We start from the raw sequence: 6,000 nt of genomic DNA on the forward strand, positions 1-6,000 counted from the left end.
TTGATTTTTTAAACCATATATGCCTATTTACTGTCCAAATGATAGAATCTTAGAACTGAAAAATTTTGTAAGTGCTAATATACTTGCTGTGGTAGAAACACCACAGCAAGCCATGCAATGAATAAGGAAGAGCTTCGGAGAACAGTAGCTATGAAGAAGCCACTTATAGTATAAATGAGGATATTGGGAAGGAAGAAAAGCAAGTGCAAAGAAGTTCCTCTGGACAATGATGGCGAGGACTGCGGTGGTGGTGGCTACCAAGGTGGCCAGGGTGGCCGGGGGCACGCCTGCTGCCACCATTACCACTGCCCGCCCATGATTGCACTGCATCTGCTGGTCACCGATGACCTGACCCAGGTGCACCACTACCAGGAGGTGATCCTGGTGCAGTCGCACAAGGAGGCGGTGGACACGACCGACTACAGCTGAGGACGACCTTGAGGACCAGATCCTTATCCTGGTGCCCGCACCAGCTGGGGGGCGACGTCCACTATACCCAGCAGATGCTGGTTAACGCGGCGGTGGCCAGCAGGAGCAGCGGCGATGGCTCGTCGTTGGGCTGCTTCAAGAGTTACCACAGCGGCGGGCAGCGGTGGCAGCGCCAGCCCAGGCAACAAGAAGTAGGAGCAGAAGCAGGTGCAGATCAAGACCCTGAAAGGCGAGTTCTCAGTCACCATGTGGTCCTCAGATGAGACAAAACAAAACAAAACAGATACTGACCATTGGACAGTGATTGAAGAATAAATCACTGGCAATAAGTGACCTCCTGATTATTCAGAATATATGACAAGGAAGAAACTTCCTCCTGGAGGAACACCTGGCATTGGAATCTCAGATCCCAAACAAGTGGCAGAATTTGCTAGAATGAAACCAAGAAAAATTAAAGAAGAAGAAAACTAAGAAGAGCTTGCCTTCATAAAGCCTGCACATAGATGTTCAGGGCTAACCGGGCCATGAGAAAACATCTGCACACCCACAGACCCAGATTATATGTCTGCACAGAATGCGGCAAAGCTTTTGTTGAGAGTTCAAGAATGAAACACCACCAACTGGTTAATACTGGAGATAAGCCCTTTCGGTGTACGTTCCAAGGCTGTGGGAAATGCTTTATTTTATTTTATGTTAGTTCTGTGATACACGTGCAGAATGTGCAGGTTTGTTACATAGGTATACACGTGCCATGGTAGTTTGCTGCACCTATCAATTCATTATTTAGGTTTTAAGGTCCACATGCATTAGGGATTTGTCCTAATGCTCTCCTTCACCTTGCCCCCACTCCCCAGCAGGCCCCAGTATGTGATGTTCCCCTCCCTGTGTCCATGAGTTCCCATTGTACAACTCCCACTTATGTGTAAGAACATGTGGTGTTTGGTTTTCTGTTCCTGTGTGTGTTTTCTGAGAATGATGGCTTCCAGTTTCATCCATTTCCCTGCAAAGGACATAAACTCGTTCTTTTTTATGGCTGCACAGTTTTCCATGGTGTATATATACCACATTTTCTTTATCAAGTCTATCATTGATGGGCATTTGGGTTGGTTCCAACTTTTTGCTATTGTAATAATGCTGCAATGAACATACATGTGCATGTGTCTTTATAGCATTATAATTAATATTCCTTTGGGAATATACCCAGTAATGGGATTGCTTCGTCAAATGTTATTTCTGGTCCCAGGTCCTTGAGGAATCGCTGCACTTTCCTCCACATGTGTAGAGATGTTTATAGTATTCTCTGATGCTAGTTTGTATTTCTGTGGCATTAGTGGTGATATCTCCTTTATCATTTTTTAGTGTGTCTATTTGATTCGTTGCTCTTTTCTTCTTTGTTATCCTGGCTAGCGGTCTATCTATTTTGTTAATCTTTTCAAAAATCCAGCTCCTGGATTCATTGATTTTTTGAAAGGTTTTTTGTGTCTCTATCTTCTTCAGGTCTACTCTGATCTTAGTTATTTCTTATCTTCTGCTAGTTTTTGAATTTGTTTGGTCTTGCTTCTCTGGTTCTTTTCATTGTGATGTTCAGGTGTTGATTTCAGATATTTCCAGTTTTCTGATGTGGATATTTTGTGTGATCAGTTTCCCTTTAAACACTGCTTTAGCTGTGTCCCAGAGATTCTGGTAAGTTGAGTCTTTGCTCTCAGTGGTTTCAAATAACTTCTTTATTTCTGCCTTAATTTCATTGTTTACCCAATAGTTATTCAAGAGCCGGTTGTTCAATTTCCATATATTTGTGCAGTTTTGAGTTAGTTTCTTAATCCTGAGTTCTAATTTGATTGAACTGTGGCCTGAGAGACTATTCGTTATGATTTCCATATTTTGCATTTTCTGAGAAGTGTTTTACTTCCAAATATGTGGTCAAATTTAGAATAACTGCTATGTGGTCCTGAGATGAGTGTACATTCTGTTGATTTGAGGTGCAGTTCTGTAGATGTCTGTTAGGTCTGCTTGGTTCAGAGCTGAGTTCAAGTCTTGAATATCCTTGTTAATTTTGTGTCTCATTGATCTGTATAATATTGACAGTGGGGTGTTAAAGTCTCCTACTATTATTGTGTGGGAGTCTAAGTCTCTTTGTAGGTCTCTAAGAACTTGTTTTATGAATCTCGGTGCTCCTGTATTGGATGCACATATATTTAGGATAGTTAGCTCCTTTTTTTTTGCATTGATCCCTTTACCATCATGTAATGTCCTTCTTTGTCTTTTCTGATCTTTGTTGGTTTAAAGCCTGTTTTATCAGAGACTAGGATTGCACCCCTTGCTCTTTTTTTTGTTTTCCATTTGCTTGGTAAATATTCCTCCATCACTTTATTTTGAGGCTATGTGTGTCTTTGTACTGAGATGTGTCTCCTGAATACAGCACATCGATGGGTCTTATCTGTTTATCCAATTTGCCAGTCTGTGTCTTTTAATTGGAACATTTAGCCCATTTATATTTCAGGTTAATATTGTAATGTGTGAATTTGATCCTTTCATCATGATGCTTGCTGGTTATTTTGCACACTACTTGAAGCAGGTTCCTCATAGTGTTGATTGGTGGGGGCGGGGGAGGGGGCTTTACAATTTGCTATGTTTTTGAAGTGGCTGATACCGATTTTTGTTTTCCATATTTAGTGCTTCCTTCAGGAGTTCTTGTGAGGTAGGCCTGGTGGTGACAAAATTCCTCAGCATTTGCTTGTCTGTTAAGGATTTTATCTCTCCTTTGCTTATGAAGCTAAGTTTGGTTAGCTATAAAATTCTGGATTGAAACTTCTTTTCTTTAAGAATGTTGAATATTAGCCCTACTCTCTTCTGACTTGTAGGGTTTCTGCAGAGAGATCTACTGTTCCTCTGATGGGCTTCCCTTTGTAGGTAATGTGACCTTTCTCTCTGCCTGCCCTTAACATTTTTTGCTTCATTTCGACCTTGGAGAATCTGATAGTTATGTGTCTTGGGGCTGATCTTTTCATGGAGTATCTTAGTGGTATTCTCTGTATTTCCTGAATTTGAATGTTGGCCTGTGTTGCTAGGTTGGGGAAGTTCGCCTGGATAATATCCTGAAGTGTGTTTTCCAACTTGGTTTCATTCTCTTGTCAGTTTCAAGTATACCAATCGACCATAGGTTTGGTCTTTTCACATAGTCCTCTATTTCCTAGAGGACTTGCTCATACCTTTTCATTCTTTTTTGTCTAAGTGTGTCTTCGTGCCTTATTTCAGTAAGTTGATCTTCAATCTCTGATATCCTTTCTTCTGCTTGATTGATTTGGCTATTGATACTTGTGTATGCTTCACGAAGTTCTCATGCTGTGTTTTTCAGCTCCATCAGGTCATTTATGGTCCTCTCTAAAATGGTTATTCTAGTTAGCAGTTCCTGCAACTTTTTATCCAGGTTCTTAGCTTCCTTGCATTGAATTAGAATATGCTTCTTTAGCTCAGAGGAGTTTGTTATTACCCACCTTCTAAAACTTACTTCTGTCAATTCGTCAAATTCATTCTCCATCCAGTTTTGTGCCATTGCTGGAGAGGAGTTGCAATCATTTTGAGGAGAAGCAGCATTCTGGTTTTGGGAATTTTCAGCATTTTTGTGCTGTTTTTTTCCTCATCTTCATGGATTTATCTACCTTTGATCTCTGAGGCTGATGACCTTTGGATGCGGTTTTTATGTGGGGTTCTTTATGTTGATGCTGATGCTGTTTGTTAGTTTTTCTTCTAACAGTCAGGGACTTCTCCTGCAGGTCTGCTGAAGTTTGCTAGAGGTCCTCTCCAGATGTTGTTCACCTGGGTATCACCAGTGGAGGTTGCAGAACAGCAAATATTGCTCCCTGCTCCTTCCTTTGGAAGCTCTGTCCCAGAGGGGCACTGGCATCATGCCAGTGGAAGCTCTTCTGTATGAGGTATCTGTCGATCCCTACTGCTTTCAATCAGAAGGCACAGGAGTTGGGGACCCACTTGAGGAGACAGTCTGTCACTTAGCAGAGCTGGTGCACTGTGCTGGGAGAGTCCCTCTTGTCAGGATCAGCTGCTCTTTTCAGAGCCGGCTGGTGGGAGGAAAAAACTCACTGAAACTGCACCCACAACCACTCCTTCCCCCATGTGCTCTGTCCCAGGGAGCTGGGGGTTTGTTCTGTAAGCCCCTTACTGTGGCTGTTACCTTTCCTTCAGAGATGCCCTTCCCAGTTTGGAGGAATCTAGAGAAGCAGTCTGGCCACAGCCACTTTGCCAGGCTGTGGTGACTGTCCAGTTCAGACCTCCCAGCCTCCTTAGCACTGTCAGTGGAAAACCACCTCCTAAAAGCTCAATAATGGTGGATGCCCCTCTCTCCACCAAGCTTTATTTTCCCAGGTTAACTTCAGACTGCTGGGCTGGCAGTGAGAATTTCAAGCCAGTGGTTCTTAGCTTGCTGGGTACCATGGGAGTGGGACCCTCTGAGCGAGAACACTTGGCTACCTGGCTTTAGCCCCTTTTCCAAAGGAGTGAACAGTTCTGTCCTGCTGGGGTTCCAGGGACTGCCGGGGTATGAAAAAACTTCAGCTAGCTCTGCCCATACGGCCACCCAAACAGATGCCCAATTTTGTGCTTGAAACCCAGGGCCCTGGTGGTGTAGGGACATGAGAGAATCTCCTGATCTGCAGATTGCAAGAACCATGGGAAAAGCAGAGTTACCTGGACGGGTAGCACAGTCCCTCACAGCTTCCCTTGGCTGGGGGAGGGTGGTCCTGGGCTCCTGTCCTTCCAGGTGAATCAATGCCCCACCCTGCTTCTACTCGCCCTCCATGGGTTGGACCCACTGCCTAACCAGTCTCTATGAGATATCTCAGATGGAAATGTAGAAATCACCCACCTTCTGTGTTGATCTCGCTGGGAGCTGCAGATCGAAGCTGTTTCTATTCGGCTATCAAGGCCCCTCCTTCTGGGAAATGCTTTTCCCTGGACTTCAATTGGGGCACACATGTGTGAATCCATACCAGAGACAAGCCTTATGTGTGTCCCTTTGTTGGTTGTAATAAGAAGTTTGCTCAGTCAACTAACCTGAAATCTTACATTTTAACACATGCTAAGGCCAAAAACAACCAGTGAAGTGAGAAAAGACCCTTCTCAACCATGGGAAACATCTTCCAGGAGTGTGATTGGGAATAAATATGCCTTTCCTTTGTATATTATTTTTAGAATTTTACAAATGAATCCTACACACCTAAGGAACATGCTTTGATAAAGTATTAATTTTTTTGTAAACCTTTAATAAGATGACATTGCTAAGATGCTCTATCTTGCTCTGTAATCCCATTTCAAAAACATGGTGTTTTTGCAAAGTATGGTCCCAACAGGAGGGCAATTCATGAACTTCACATCAAAAGACAGCTCTTTATGCAACCATGTTAAAAATGGGACTTCTTTTCACATTCTTATAAATATGAAGCTCACCTGTTGCCTACAATTTTTTAAATTTTATATTTTCCAAATGTGCATATTGTACACTTTTGGGGATATGCTCAGTAATACTATGTGTGATTTTCCTGGAGGTTGATAACTTTG

The 6,000-nt window shown here is 42.9% G+C and overlaps 1 pseudogene; it reads left to right on the plus strand.

The window, feature by feature from the left end:
- Window positions 1–174: 174 nt before the first annotated feature.
- Window positions 175–5,544, plus strand: LOC105733594 (transcriptional repressor protein YY1-like; annotated as a pseudogene).
- Window positions 5,545–6,000: the final 456 nt, after the last annotated feature.

The sequence above is a fragment of the Aotus nancymaae genome, unplaced genomic scaffold, assembly GCF_030222135.1.
Source record: "Aotus nancymaae isolate 86718 unplaced genomic scaffold, 86718_ANA_hifiasm-v0.15.2.pri h1tg000058l, whole genome shotgun sequence".
NCBI classification, from domain to species: Eukaryota; Metazoa; Chordata; class Mammalia; order Primates; family Aotidae; genus Aotus; species Aotus nancymaae.